We start from the raw sequence: 16,154 nt of genomic DNA on the forward strand, positions 1-16,154 counted from the left end.
TCCATGGACTCATCTCTAATTAGCCAACTACAGTTTTAAAAAAAATCTACAAATTGTGCTGTGGCTCACGTATTAGCGTGCTAGTATTAAAAATGTACTGAGACGGCACTGGGAAGTTGGCTCAGTGGTAGAGTGCTGCCTTGCATGCATGAGGCCCTGGGTTCAATTCCTCAGCAAAAAATAAGAAAAAAAAGCCAGAAGTGGAACTGTGGAACAAGTGGTAGGGCTCTAGCCTCAAGCTGAAGAGTTGAGAGACAGTGCCCAAGCCCAGAGTTCAGGCCCCATGACCAGCAAAAATAAAAAGTACTGGGACAATACCCAGGCTCTGATTTATAGCCCAAAGCCCAGCATACATATGGAAATAAAAAATAGAAATTAAAAAATATATTGGAAAATCCAATTAAATTTTCCAAATGAGCCATGAGTTTTTGTTTCATGTGTGTAATTCTAGAAACTAAGATAGATGAAATCTGAGGATTGTGGTGTCTCATCATCAAATCACCAGCAAAACAAACAAACAACAAAACAGAAGTGAAGCTGTGATTGGAATTGTAAAGTATCAGCCTTGAGTGAGAAAGCTACAAAACAGTGCCCTGAGTGCCTCAGAGATCCAGCCTCTGGATCACAAAAAAAAAAAAAAAATGATAAGAAAAATAGAACCCAGAGCTGGTGACTCATGCCTGTAATTCTAGAACCTCAGGAGGCAGAAATATGGGGATCCAGTGTAAAGGCCAAACTTAGCAAGAAAACCCAGAAGACAGTTCTTTGTGGCGTGTCCTGGGCCTGGAACTGTACTACTCCCAGAGTTCTGGCAGTTAATTGGAGGTAAGGATCTTAGACTTTCTGCTCAGGGTGGCTTTGAACCATGATGGTCAGACTTCAGCTTCCTGAAACAGGCGAGGCCTTGCATGAGTTCTAGCTCTAGGACCATCACACACAAAACAATGAAATGAATAAATGTAAAGAAGGGTAGAAGAAGAACCAATAACCGAGGCTTCAATGAGCCAATCAACCAATCATTGGTGGCTCATAACTGTAATTCTAGTTACTCAGGAGGCTAAAATCTGAGGATAATATTTAAAGACCAGACCAATTAGGAAAGTCCATAAGATACGTGTGTGTGTGTGTGTGTGTGTGTCTGTATGTCTGTGTGAGAGTCCTGTTGCTTGAACTTGTCCTGTTTTTCTCAAGGCGCTACTATTCTCAGCTTTTTAGTGGTTATAATTGGAGGTATCATGGACTTTCCTGCCCAGGCTGGTAAAAACTTTGATCCTCAGATTTCAGCCTCATGAATCTGGACTGGCTCTACTCATTTCTAATTAACCACCAAAACAGAAAAACAAAACAAAACAAAAAAAACCCTGGAATTGAGCTGTGATCAACTGGCAGAACTGGGAAATAGTATTTGGTACAGCACCCAGACCCTGAGTTCAAGCTGCAGGACAAACACAGAAGAAATAAAAGAAAAGGAGGATAGAAGTACAAAACCTCTATCAGTGATAGAGGTTGAAATGAATCAAACATTGGTTGCTCACACATGTTATACGAGGTACTCAGGAGGATGAAATCTAAGGATCACAGTTCATGACCAGACAAGGCATGAGAGTCCATGAGACTCAGCTATCTAATTTGCCACCAAAAATGAGCTACAAGCTGTACTTTGGCTCATGCAGTTGAGTGGTAGTCTTAAACGATAAGCTTGGAACAGCACCTAAGCACTAAGTTGAAATCCTAGACACACATTTCAAAAAACCAAAAAAACACAAATTAAAAATGATGGGAAAAGAGAAAGCCAGTTTCAAAATGAGCATTGGTTTTGGTTTATATGTGTATTCCTAGCTATTCAAGGTTCAAAGCAAGACTGGGCAAGAAAGTACATGAGACTCTTTTTTTTTTTTTTTTAAATTTTATTTTATTTTATTTGAGAACATACTGTACAGAGGGGTAACAATTACATGGGCAGGATAATGCATACATTTCTTACCAAACATTGCAGCCTCCTCCTTTGTTTACCCTTCACCTCCCTTCCCAGCCTCCCCCCTCCCCCCCACCCAATCATACCTTCCCACACCCCCCACACCAACATTGTAAAGCTGGTTTTGACATGACATTTTGTACTTCTCATTGTTGCAACAGGTCCACCTGAATCCTTAAACGACTTGTTTGTCCCCATTTCCTCCACAACTTATACTGACATCAAATATAGTGAAAGCGGGGGTTACAATGTGGGGGAGGGACATACAAAGCAACAAAGAAATAATCTTATAAATGTGTTAAAAACACAAGCATGAAAGAAACAAAAACATTAAAATACATATTTGAGGGTTCGTTTTCCTAACATCACATTATCTGACTTTTTCCGCTTGACTCATACCTATACTAGATATTGCAAGTAAGGGAAACCATGGGACCTATGTTTCTTTGGGCCTGGCTTACTTCACTTAACATAATTTTTTCCAAGCCTTTCCATTTCCTAACAAATGGGGCAATGTCATTCTTTCTGATGGAGGCATAGAATTCCATTGTGTATATATACCACATTTTCTTGATCCATTCATCTACTGAGGGGCATCTGGGTTGGTTCCATATCGTAGCTATGGTAAATAATGCTGCAATAAACATAGTTGTGCTGGTAGCTTTAGTGTGGTCTTGTTTATAAACATTAGGGTAAAAGCCCCAAAGTGGGATTGCTGGGTCATAGGGGAGTTCTATGTGAAGTCTTTTGAGGAACCTCCATACTGCTTTCCAAAGTGGTTGAACAAGTTTACATTCCCACCAACAATGAAGTAAGGTTCCTTTCTGTCCACATCCCCTCCAGCATCTGTTGTTGTTAGAGTTCTTGATTTTTACTGTTCTAACTGGAGTGAGGTGATATCTCAATGTTGTTTTGATTTGCATTTATTTTATGGCTAGGGATGTTGAACATTTCTTCATGTGTCTATTGGCCATCCTTCTTTCTTCTTCAGAGAAGTTTCTCTTTAAGTCTTTCGCCCACTTATTTATTGGGCAGTTGTTTCTTTGAGGATTTGTTGTTGGGTGGTTTACTTTTTTGAGTTCCAAGTATATTTTAGATATGAGACCGTTTTCCGTTGTATGGCTAATAAAGATCTTCTCCCAATCCGTGGGCTTTCTATTGATCTTGCTAGCTATGTCATTTGCCATGCAGAAGCTCTGCAACCTTATGCAATCCCATTTGTCCAACCTTTCTTTGATTTGTTGTGTTTCTGGGTCTCTATTCAGAAAATTTCGGCCTGAGCCAAGGAGACCTAGGGTTTCTCCTATTCCATCCTGTAATGTTTTCAGAGTGTCTGCTTTGAGTTCAAGGTCTTTGATCCATTTGGAGTTGATTCTGGTGCAGGGTGATATATAAGGATCTAGCTTTAGTTTTCTACATGTAGTTAACCAATTTTGCCAGCACCACTTACTGAAGAGGCTGTCTGTCTTCCATTCTATTGTTTTAGCTCCCTTATCAAAGATTAGATGGCTATAGGTCAGTAGGTTCATTTCTGGGTTTTCAATTCTATTCCATTGGTCCTGAGGTCTGTTCTTATGCCAATACCAAGCTGTTTTGATTACTATGGCTTTATAGTAGAGTTTGAAATTTGGTATTGATATTCCTCCAGCAGTGTTCTTTCCATTCAGGAGCGTTTTTGCTATTCGGGGTGTTTTATTGTTCCATATGAATTTTTGGATTGCCTCTTCTATTTCGTTGAAGAATGAGGTTGGAATTTTGATAGGTATTGCGTTGAATTTGTAGATAGCCTTGGGAAGTATTGCCATTTTCACGATGTTAATCTTTCCAATCCAGGAGCATGGGAGGCTTTGCCACTTTTTTAGTTCTGTGTTGATTTCCTTTTTCAAGATTTTAAAGTTTTCATCATAGCGGTCCTTCACTTCTTTAGTTAAGTTAATTCCTAGGTATTTTATTTTTTGTGGGGCTATTACAAATGGAGTTGCTTTCCTAATTTCAGCCACACTTTTCTCATTGTTGGCATACAGAAAAGCCATTGATTTTTGGGGGTTAATTTTATAACCTGCTACTTTGCCAAAGATTTGAATCAGCTTGAGTAATTTGGGATTACTCTATGGGATTCTTTAAATACAAGATCATGTCATCTGCAAAGAGGGAGAGTTTTATTTCTTCTTTCCCTATTTGAATCCCCTTTATGTCTGTATCTTGTCTTATTGCTGTAGCTAGGCATTCTAATACTAGATTGAAGAGAAGTGGAGAGAGTGGGCATCCTTGCCTTGTTCCTGAGTTAAGAGGAAATGGCTTTAATTTTTCACCATTGAGTATAATGCTGGCTGTAGGTTTGTCATATACAGCCTTTATTGTATTGAGGAATGTTCCATGGATTCCTAATTTTTCCAAAACCTTCATCATAAAGGGGTGTTGGATCTTGTCGAATGCTTTTTCTGCATCTATTGAGATAACCATGTGGTTCTTATTCTTTCTCCTGTTGATGTGATGAATAATATTAATTGATTTGCGTGTATTGAACCAGCTTTGCATCTCTGAAATGAATCCTGTGTGATCGTGGTGTATGATTTTTTGGATGAATTGTTGAATTCGGTTGGCCAAAATTTTGTTAATCAGTTTTGCATCAATGTTCATCAAAGAAATGGGTCTATAGTTCTCTTTCTTTGATGAGTCCCTGCCTGGTTTTGGGATGAGGGTTATGATGGCTTCATAGAATGTGTTCGGTAGTGAGCTTTCTCTTCCAATTTCACTGAAGATTTGGAGGAGAATTGGTGTGAGCTCTGCTTTGAAGGCCTTGTAAAATTCCACTGTAAAATCATCTGGTCCTGGACTTTTCTTAACTGGGAGGTCTCTTATTGCTGTTTCTATTTCAATGCTTGATATGGGCCTGTTAAGATAGTTTAACTCATCTTGGTTTAGTTTTGGCATGTCAATATTTGCTAGGAAGAGGTCCATTTCTGTCAAGTTTTCAAACTTATTAGCATAAAGTTTTGAGAAGTATTCCCTTATAATGTTATGAATCTTGGTTGTTTCCGTGGTGATGTTTCCATTCTCATCTCTGAGTTTATTAATTTGGGTGTGTTCTCTTCTTTTTCTGATAAGATTTGCTAAGGGTCTGTCAATTTTGTTAAGTTTTTCGAAGAACCAACTCTTTGTTTTGTTGATTCTTTCTATAGTTTTTTTTGGATTCTAATTCATTTAATTCTGATTTAATTTTGATTATTTCTTTCTGTCTACTGGTTTGGGGTTTATCTTGCTGCTCTTTTTCAAGGAGGTTTAGATGTGTCATTAAATTGTTAGTTTCAGATCTCTCCAATTTGTTGATGTAGGAGCTCAGAGCTATAAACTTGCCTCTGAGTACTACCTTTGCTGTGTCCCAGAGGAGCTGGTAATTTGTGTGTTCATTTTTGTTGAATAGCATGAACATTTGAATTTCCTTTCTAATCTCTTCCATGACCCACTCATGATTCAGCAGTGTGTTGTTCAGCCTCCATGTGATACCGGACTTTCTTTGGTGGCTTTTGGTGTTGAGTTCTAATTTTATTCCCTTGTGGTCAGAGAGAATGCAAGGTATAACTTCAATGTTTCTCAATTTAGACAAGTTTGCTTTGTGGCCTAAAATGTGGTCTATTTTAGAAAACGTTCCATGTGCTGCTGAGAAAAACGTGTATTCTGATGCTGCTGGGTGAAATGTTCGGTAGATGTCTGTTAAATCTAGTTGATCTATGCAGCTGTTTAGATCTGCGGTTTCTCTGTTGAGTTTTTGCCGAGTTGTTCTATCTAGTGGGGAGAGTGGTGTGTTAAAATCCCCAACAATTAATGTCTTTGGATCTATATGGGATTTGAGGGAAAGTAGTGTTTCTTTGATAAATTTGGGTGCTCCATTGTTTGGCGAATAGATATTTAGAATTGTAATATCCTCCTGAAGGAGAGATCCTTTAATTAGTATGTAGCGACCTTCTTTATCTCTTCTCACGAATTTTAATTTGAAGTCTATTTTATCTGCTATTAGGATTGCAACTCCCGCCTGTTTATGCGGTCCGTTTGCTTGGTAGATTTTGTTCCAGCCTTTAACATTGAAAATGTGTTTATTTTTACGGGCAAGATGTGACTCCTGAAGGCAGCAGATAGAACGGTCTTGTTTTTTAATCCAACTAGACAGTCTATGTCGCTTAATTGGAGAGTTCAGTCCGTTAACGTTAAGAGATAGGACTGAGAGGTATTTGGGAGTTCCTGCCATGTTATCCACCTTCTTGGGGGCTGCGAAAACTGGGTTCTTCCTATTGTTCTTGGATTCTCAGTTTGGGTGCAGTTTCTTGGCCTTTGTTGCGGTCTTGTTGGTTTTCTATGTGTAGGACATCTTTAAGAATCTTTTGTAGGGCTGGTTTGGTGGAGATGTATTGTTTCAATTTTTCTTTGCTATGGAAGGTTTTTATTTGGCCTTCAGTTATGAAGGAGAGTTTAGCTGGGTACAGTATTCTTGGTTGATAGTTGTTTGTTTTTAGGGCATGGCATACATCATTCCAGGCTCTTCTTGCTTTGATTGTCTCTGCTGAGAAATCTGAGGTGATTCTAATTGGTTTCCCTTTATAGGTGATTACCCTTTTCTCCTTGACAGCTTTAAGGATCTTTTCCTTGTTCTGAGTTGATCCTGTGTGGATTATAATGTGATGGTGGGATGTCCTATTCTGGTCTGGTCTATTTGGGGTTCTAAAGGCTTCTTGTATCTGAACAGGCCTATCTTTTTGCATGTTTGGGAAGTTCTCTGCTAGGATCCTCTTAAACAAATTTCCTAGACCATTAACTTCTGTTTCTAGGTGCTCCTCTACACCCATTATCCTTAGATTAGGCCTTCTGATGGTGTCTTCCAGGTGTTGGATAGATCTATCATATTTCTTGGACTTGTCTTGGATCGTTGTATGTTCTTTCTCTATAATATCTAGGCTGTCTTCAGTCCCTGAGATTCGATCTTCTGCATGGTCTAACCTGCTGTCAAGACTCTCTACTTTGTTTTTTTATCTCTTTTCCTTCTAATTGGTCACCTTTGATTTCTTCAAGTTCTTTGTTGAAGCTCTGTTTTAGGTCTTGTATGAATTTCTTTACTTCCTTAATTTGGTGTTCAGTGTTTGTCCTCAAATCACTTAGTTGATTGGTTATGGTTTCTTTGGACTCCCATTCCTTCTGTTGGGTTCCATTCAGCATTCCCTTTGTGGTCTCCCTGACTTCCTTCAGCTCTTTGTTAATGGATTCCATGAATGCCTTTAGTGATCTTTGTGTGTTCTCTACCTGGTCTCTCAATTCCTGTATTACTCTTTGATTAGCTTTCTCCCGTTCGTGGGATTCCTGCAGTTCTCTTTGAGTGTTCTCAGCCTGCTCACGCCATTCCTCCCTTTCTCTTTGAGTATTCTCAAGTTGTTCATGCAAATCTTGTATCAGTTTTTGAGTAGCTTCCTCACGCTTATGATATTCCTGTATAAACTTCTGGGATGCCTCCTCTCTCTCCCTATCACGCTCATACAGAGTCCTTTGTAACTTGTCAAACTTCTCATTTATCATGTTTGCCAGCAGTGTTTGTAGAGCTATTTGGGAACTCTCCTCTGGATTATTCATTATCTGTTCTAACCCCTGATTATCAAGATTGGGAATTGAGATATCCGAATTTGCCATTTTTCTTGTGTTTTTCCGGCTTACTCTGCCCATTTGAGATGAAGATAGCACCAGTTTTGTGCTAGAACACTATCTTAAGGCAACCATCAACCAAAGTTTGCATTTGTACAGTCAATAATCTACAGATACAATCTAGTTCAACAGATACATCTATTCGACATCAAACAACTATATGTTAAAGGACTTCGAACCGCAGAGAAGAATTTGGAAAACCAGAAATTATTAGGGTTAGGGAGAGATGTGGGTAAAAAAATGGAATAGATTGGTGTGGGGAGGCACAGGGAGAGTTAACTATGTCCTAATCACAATGCAGGAAATAGGTTGGGTAGGATGTAAGTAGAGAGAGAGAAAAAAAGAAGAAAGGGAAAGGGGAATGAAAAGAGACCAGAAAAAAAATAGAAACGTAACAATTAATGTTATTATAGAGAATAAAAGACCATCTATTTAGAGAGGAATGTGAATATGTTGAAAGAAAGGGAGGGACATAGAGGAGATGTGAAAAACTTTAAAAAAATGCTTAAAATATTATATAGGTATAAAGAGGTAGTACTGCTATTAAGGAATTTAAGTCTCAGAGGTTTTGAATTGAGTAATAAGTTTGTGGATTAAGTGTGTACACAATGGGGGATAGGGTCTACTAGTTAACTACGGGTTTATCTGAGGATGTGCAGGACAGGAGTTAAGTCACATAAAGAAGACAAAAGAGTGGAAAAGGTGGAAAGGATAGGAAAGTGAGAAGAAAAGATCAGAAGTTCAGTACAGCTAGAGAAAAAACAAAAAGATAATTAAGAATGAAAGAAAAAGAGAAAGAAGACAAGAAAAGAAAGGAAAACACACATTCACGTATTCCTAAAATAAAAATTATAAGAGGAGAAAAAAAAAGTTACTGGAAAACAATTATTTTTTCAGAAGAGGCAAAAATTAAAGATTAATAAAAGTTTTAGAAAAGGAAAAAATTTTTTATATATATATGGTAACAAAAAACAACAACAACAAAAAAAAAGAAAAAAAAAGAAAAGAAGAAGAAAAAAAAGTTCTTTGATTTTTTTGGGGGGGAGGGGTGGGAAGAATCCTGTATCTCCCTTTTGTCTGTAACCAGAGTGTGCTTGGAGTCTCTGGTCAGCTTGAGGTCCTGTGGCTTGATTGGTTTCTTAAGTCAGTTTGTTGGAACAGGCAGAAAAATGCTCTGCTTTACCCAAGATTTTGAGATCCCCCTCCCAGGTTAGTTTACTGGGAGGGTGATCTGCTTTGAGAATCACAAAAGAGGGGGATGCAGTGATGAGGCTAGGTTCTGGGTAGAGTTGAGGCCTTTCAACAAACAGTAGCTTTTCCCTGGGGCTATTTTGTGAAAAAAACTCACAGCACCCAGCCTGGAGCCATTCTCAGGGTTTCTGTTTTTCAATTGATTGTGGTGGCTGCTAGAGGGAGGGGCAGCCTCTTGCTCTGGTTACCCAGTGAGGAAAGCCACTCCAATGGCTGGCGCCTGAGCTGGGTGACTTTTCCCTGGATGGAACTGAGTCTGTGAGGTCACTTCGCCGTTAAGTTCTTGTGACCTGCTAAATGACTCATTTTATTCCAAGGCCTGAGCTGGAGCTAGCCGTACCTCCGAGCTTTGTCGGTATCCAAGATGGAGATCACCGGTGCTGGGGGGGAGGGGAGGCCTTCCCTCCTCTGCTCCCTGAGAAGGAGTGAGGATGTCCGGCTTCTACTCACGCCGAGTCTTGGATCCTGGGTCGTCTCTGGTCTGCAAAGTGCAGGATGAAGTTGTCTGCTTCTTGTCGGTTCTTGCTGGTGTTGAGTAGAATCAGCTCATCCGCTGTGTCTGGCTCCTTCGTCCCCGACTGTGTCTCAGGTATGACCCCGGGGCAGTGGTCGCCACCGCGACCCTGCCGCCGCAGCGGCAGCTGCTGGCAAGCGCTCAGATGTGTCTGCTTGGCTTCCCCTCTCTTACTAACTCTCTGTCCTGTGATGGGACACTTGGTGTGATTCTCTGGCTTGGGACTGTTCACTGGAACTCTGAAACTGCTTTTTATGCAAGAGCTTGTTCAGATTCCAGCTTCTCCTCCGCCATCTTCTTGAGTACATTTCTTCGTACATGAGACTCTTAGACCCAACTACCCAGTGTAGATATCATTGTAGTTGTAAAACATTGTATTTGTTGAAAAAGCTAAAAAAACTTGTTTATTGATCCAGAGATCAATTCCTGGTGCTAAAAAAAGTGTAGGAGAAGAGAAGAAAAGCCAATTGTAAATTGAAACATAAGCCTGGTGCTTGTTGATCATGGAGGCAGAAATCTGAGGATCAACTTTCTTTTTTTCTTTTCTTTTTTCTTGGGTTCAGACATGGGGCCTGAACTCTGGGCCTGGGCACTGTCCCTTAGCTCTTCAGCTCAAGGCTAGTGCTCTTCCACTTGAGCCACAGTGCCACTTCCGGCTTTTTTCTTTTTGCTTATGTGGTGCTGAGGAATTGAACCCAGGGCCTCATGCATGCAAGGCAAATGCTCTACCACTGAGCCATCTTCCCAACTCCTGAGAATCAACTTTCAAGGCTAGGTCAAGATGCAAAATCCAGGAAACTTTGTGTGCATGTGTGTGTGTGTGTGTGTGTGTGTGTGTGTGTGTGTGTGTGTGTTTATATTTGTGATGTGTGTGTTTGTGTACCATACTTTGCTAGTACCCTAGCATTCCCAGATTTTGGGTGGTGAATTTGAGATAAGAGTGTCATTGATTTTCTGCCCAGGCTGGCTTTGAAACATGGTCCTCAGATTTCAGCCACCTAATTCAGCTGGAATTTGAGCTATAGCTTAAGTGGCAAAACTTGGCAAATATTTTCTGGGACTCCACCTAAACCCTGAGTTGAAGCCCCAGGACATGCACAGAAGAAATAAAGAAGAGTAGAAGTAACCAAGGAAGAGTAAGTGACAAAGGCTTAAATGAATCAAGCATTGATGGCTCATACATGTTCTACTAGCTATTCAAGTGGCTAAAATCTGAGGATGATGGTTTATGTCCACCCCTGGCAGGAGAGTCCATGAAAATCTTGTCTGTAATTAATCACCCCCCCAACAAAAAGGGCCAGAAAGTTATAATGTGTCTCATGTAATAGAAGATAGCCTTGAATAAAAACTTCTGGGACAGAATATGAGCCCCAACTTGTAGACCCAGTAACAGCACACACATGCAAAAAAAGAGTAAACAACAGTAGATAGTGGCAAGCACATATTAAAGTTTTAAAATGACACAAGGGTTGTTGGTCCTGTGTATAATCCTAACTACACAAGAGGCTGACATCTGAGGATTGTGATATCAAGTCAGCCTGGGCATAAACGTGCTTCAGATGCTTATCCAAGCTACCCAGCACAAAGCTGAAGCTGAGGTGGTAAAGTAGCAGCCTTTATTTAAAAAGCTAAGAAATAGTCCCCAGAGCCAAAGGTCAAGCTGCAGGACCACTAAAAATTACAAATAAAAAACAATAAATTAAAAGGACAGTGGAAGAAGAGAGACTGAAATCTGAGGATCAGAGTTCAAAGCTAACACAAGCAAGAAAATCCATGAGACTTTGTGTGTGTGCATCTCTGTGCCATCCCGCAGCTTGTATGTGCCATCCTTGAACTTGTGCTGGTTTGTTCAAGGATAGAGCTCTACCACTCCCAGCTATTCAGTGGTTAATTGGAGGTCATAGTCTCATGGACTTTCCTTCCCAGGCTAGCTTGATTTATGCTAGACTTTGTCTCAGACTCTTATCTCCAATTAATTGTCAAAAATAAAAGAAAAAAAACCTGGTAATTGAGTTATGGCTCAAGTAGCAGAATTGTGCAATAAGTTTCTGGGACAGCAACCAGGCACTGAGTTCAAGCTCCAGGACAATCACAGAAGAATTAAAGGAGGGTAGAATTGCAGAAGGAAGATCCAATGACAGAGTTCAATGACAGATCCAATGACATTGGTAGCTCACTGATGTTCTATCAGCTACTCAGGAGAATGAAAGCCTAGGATCACAGTTGAAGGCTAGCCCAGGTAGGAGAATCCCTGAGACTCTTATATCTCACTTGTCACCAAAAATATGCCACTAGCTGTGCTCTAGCACATGTGGTAGAGTGCTAGACTTAAACAGAAAGCTCTGGGACAGCACACAGACCCTGGTGCTGATGCCCTAGCACAGACACTTACAAAGAAAAGAAAAAAAGCACAAATTATAAAAGATGGAAGAATGAGAAAATTATAGTTTCAAAATGAGTCATGAGTTATTGGTTTATGTGTGTATTCCTAGCTACTCAGAAAGATGAAATATGAGGATTACCGCTAAAAGCCAGCCTGTGCAGGAAAGTGATTGAAATTCTTTTCTCCAACTACCCAGTAAAAGCTGGATATGAAGGTGTGATAGTAGTTGTAAAGTACTGAAATTTCATGAAAAAAAACTGGGAAACAGTTCCCTGGTCCATAATTCAGCGCAAAGTCGACCAAAAACAAAACTGAAAGAAGAGGAGAAATGACCATTTGAGATTTGAAAATAAGCCTGGGGCTGGTGGTTCCTGCTTATTATTTTAGCTATTCATGGAGCTGAAGTCTGAAGATACATTTTAAGACCAGTCCAAACAGGAAAGTCCATGGGGCTTTTTTACTGTGTGCCTAGGGCTTGAATTTGAGTATTTAGTTGATGCAAATAGTCTCATGGACTTTCCTATCCAGGATAGCTTCAACTTCAATCCTCAGATTTCTGCCTCCTGTGTCTTGCTGGGCTTTACATGAGACTCTTATCTCCAATTAACCACCAAAAGGAAGAAAAATAAAACCTGGTGATGAGCTGTGGCTTCAATGGCAGAAATGAGAAAATAATTTCTGGGACAGCACCCAGATCTTGATATTAACTTCAGGACCAACATACACACAAACAATAAAATAAATAATTGCAGAAAAGTTAGGAGAATAAATGACTAATTCCAGAGCTTATAATGAGCCAAGCATAGGTGGCACACATCTGTGACAGTAGCCACTCGGGAGGCTCAAATCTGAGGATCACAGTTGAAAGCCAGCCCCGGTAGAATTCATTGACTCAAATCTAAGTAGCTACTTAAAACAAAACAAAAACTAATAGCCACAAGTTATGCTGTGGTTCATGTCTTAGTGTGCTAGTCTTGAATAAAAACTTCTGGGACTGCAACTGGGCTGATTTTTAGACCCAGGACCAGCATACACAAGAAAATAAAAATACAAATAGAAAGGTGTAAGAATGGCTGGGAATGTGGCTTAGTGACAGAGTGCTTGCCTGCCATGTTTTAATCCCTGGATTTGTATCCTCAGTACCTCATAAATAAAAAAGGCTAGCAGTGGCACAGTGTCTCAAGTAGTAGAGTTCTTACCTTGAGTAACAGAAGTTCAAGGACAGTGCCCAAGGCCTGAGTTCAAGCCCCAGGATCAGGAAAAAGAACCCCCCCCTGTAAGAAAATCCAATTAAATTTTCAAAATGATCCATGCATGAATGTTTGGTAGATATGTGTAATCCTACTGACTCACAAGAATGAAATCTGAAGGTTGTTGTTCATAGCCAGCCTGAACAGGGAAGTGCATAAGTCTCCAACTAACCAGCAAAAAACACCAGAAATAAAGCTGTGATTGTAGTTGTAAAGCACCAGCCTTGAAAGAATAACTTATTGAAACAGTGCCCTGGCTCAAAGATCCAGCCTCAGGATCACAATAAGAAAATTAAATGCTTGGAAGTAGAGAACCAAGAACTGTTGGCTCATGTCTGTAATTCTAGAAATGCAGGAGACTGAAATATAAGATCCTGTGTAAAGGCAAACCAAATCAAGAAATTACAGTAGACTGTTTTGTGTGTGGTGGCCACACTGGGGATAAGTTTTTGTTGCTTGAAGGGAGATAAGAGTTTCATGGACTTTCCTGCTCAGGCTGCTTTCAAACCATGATGGACAGATTTCAGCCTTCTGAATTAGGCCAGGCCTTGCATGAGATCGAGCTCCAGCACCAACACACACAAAAGGAGTGAAATAAATGAAAAGAAGGGTAGAAGAAGAGAAGAAAGACCAAGTAACAGAGGTTTTGATGAGACAATCATTGGTGGCTCATGTCTGTAATTCTATATACTCAAGCTGACATATGAGGGTACTCTTTAAAGCGCAGCTCAGGTATAGTGTTCATAAGACACGTGTGTGTGTGTGTGTGTGTGTGTGTGTGTGTGTGTGTGTTTGCCAGTCCTGGTGCTTGAACTTGCACTATTTTGCTCAATGGTCTACAACTCTCAGACTTTAGTGGTTAGTTGGAGATAGGAGTGTCATGAACTCTCCTAAATTTTCAGCCTCCTGAAATTGGCCTACCTCTATTTGATTCTTTTCTCTCCAATTAACCTCCCCTCAAAAGCCAAATGTTATGGTTGGTCCCATGTATGCCATGAGACAACATCTGAGCTTCAATTTCTACTCCCAGGACAAGCAAAAATGGAAAAAGAAAAAGAAAAAAAGGTGGAAGCAAGCACATATTAAAGTTTTAAAATGACCCAAATGTTGATGGCCATGTGTGTAATCCTTACTACACAAGAGGCTGACAACTGAGCATTGCAGAGTCAAGTCAGCTTAGGAAGGAACGTGCTTCACATTCTTATCTCTAGCCACATGGCACAAAGCCTTGAGCTGTGGATGAGGTGGTAAAGCACCAGCCTTGAGTTTAAAAGCTAACACATAGGCCTTAGAGTCAGAGGTCAAGCTACAGGGCCAATAAAATTTTCAAAGGAGAGAGGATGAAGAGAGGCTGAAATCTGAGAGCATGGGTCAAAGCTGGCCCATGCAAGAAAGTCCATGAAGCTTTCTCTGTATGTGCATTTGTGTGCTATCTTGTGGCTTGAACTTATGTTGTTTTGTTCAAGGACAGAGCTCTACCACTCTCAGGTTTTCATTGATTAATTGGAGCTAAGAGTCTCATGGGCTTTCCTGCCCTGGTTGGCTTTGAACCATGATCCTCAGAATTCAGCCCACTGATTCATGCTAGGCTTTGCATAAAACTCATCTCCTACTAACTACCAAGAAGTAAAAAAAAAAACAACAACAAAAAAAAAACCTGGAGTTGAGCTGTGACCAAAGATGCAAACTGGGCAATCACTTTCTAGTACAGCACCCAGGGCTTTAGTTCAAGCACGAAGACAAAACAAGTATAGCCACAAATTATACTTTGGCCCATGTGGCAAGCTACTAGTCTTGAAATAAATCTCTGGCATTGTATCAGGCCCTGATTTGTAGTCCCAGGACTAGAACATATACAACAATAAAAGCAAGGAAAAATTTAAAAATAAAAGTGAATAAAACATATTAATATTTTTAATTGATCAATGGGTTTGTGGTTCATATGTATAATCAGAGCACCTCAGGAAGCTGAAATCTGAGGATCATGGTTTGAAGCCAGACTACCCAGAAAAGTATATTTGAAACTTATGTCCAATAAACCAAAAAAAGCTAGAAGTGGAGCTGTAGTTGAAGTTGTAAAACATCATCCTTGAGTCAGAAAGCTAAGAAACAGAAGGGCACTGCTGGTTCTAGCCTGTAATCCTACTACACAGGAGGCTGAGATATGAAGATCATGGGTCAAAGCCAGCCTGGTCAGGAAAGTTCATGAGACTCTTATCTGCAATTAAACACCAGAAAACCTGAAGTGACTCTGTGGGTAAACTGGTAGAGCATTTGCCTTAAGCTGAAGAGCACAAAGACAGCACCCAAGCTGAGAGTTCAACCCCTACCCCCCTTCAAAATAACTAAGAAACAGCAATGTGGCCCAAAGATCAAGTCTACTGGACAAAATTTAAAAAAGTATTGAGGTTGAAGGCAAGAAAGAGATGGTTAAAAATAGTAAAATAAGCCGGGTACCAGTGGCACACGCCTGTAATCCTAGCTACTCAGGAGGTTGATATTTGAGGAACACAGTTCCAAGCCACCCCGGGCAGGAAAGTCCGTGAGACTCTTAACTCCAATAAACCACCAGAAAACTGGAAGTGGTTCTATGGCTCAAGCGGTAGAGTGCTTGCCTTGAGCTGAAGTTCACTGGGACAGCACCTAAGCCCAGAGTTTAAGCCCCATGAACGACCAAAAAAAATTAATATAAGTCAGCAGTTGGTTTCTCATGCCTGTTAATTCTAACTACCCAGGAGGCTGAAATCTAAGGGCTGCAGTTCAAAGCCAGCCCAAGCAAGAAAGTCCATGAGACTTGTTTGTGTAATTACCAGTATTAGGGCTTGAACTTGCCCTGTTTAACTCAAGGCTAGAGTTCTACTACCCACTGCTTTTTGGTGATTAATTGGAGATAAGAATCTCAGACTTTGCTGCTCAGACTGACTTCAAACCAAGATCCTCAGATTTCAGCCTCCTTAGTTGTGCTGGGCTTTGCATGAGACTTTTCAAAGAATGAATCTGGAAGTTGATCTGTGGTTCAATTGGCAGAACTGAGAAAAATCTCTGAGAGAGTGGCCACTCCCTATATGCAGAAAAAAAAATGCTAAAAGCTTTCAA

Source organism: Dipodomys spectabilis, unplaced genomic scaffold (genome assembly GCF_019054845.1).
Source record: "Dipodomys spectabilis isolate Male_0828 unplaced genomic scaffold, ASM1905484v1 ptg000341l, whole genome shotgun sequence".
Lineage (NCBI taxonomy): Eukaryota > Metazoa > Chordata > Mammalia > Rodentia > Heteromyidae > Dipodomys > Dipodomys spectabilis.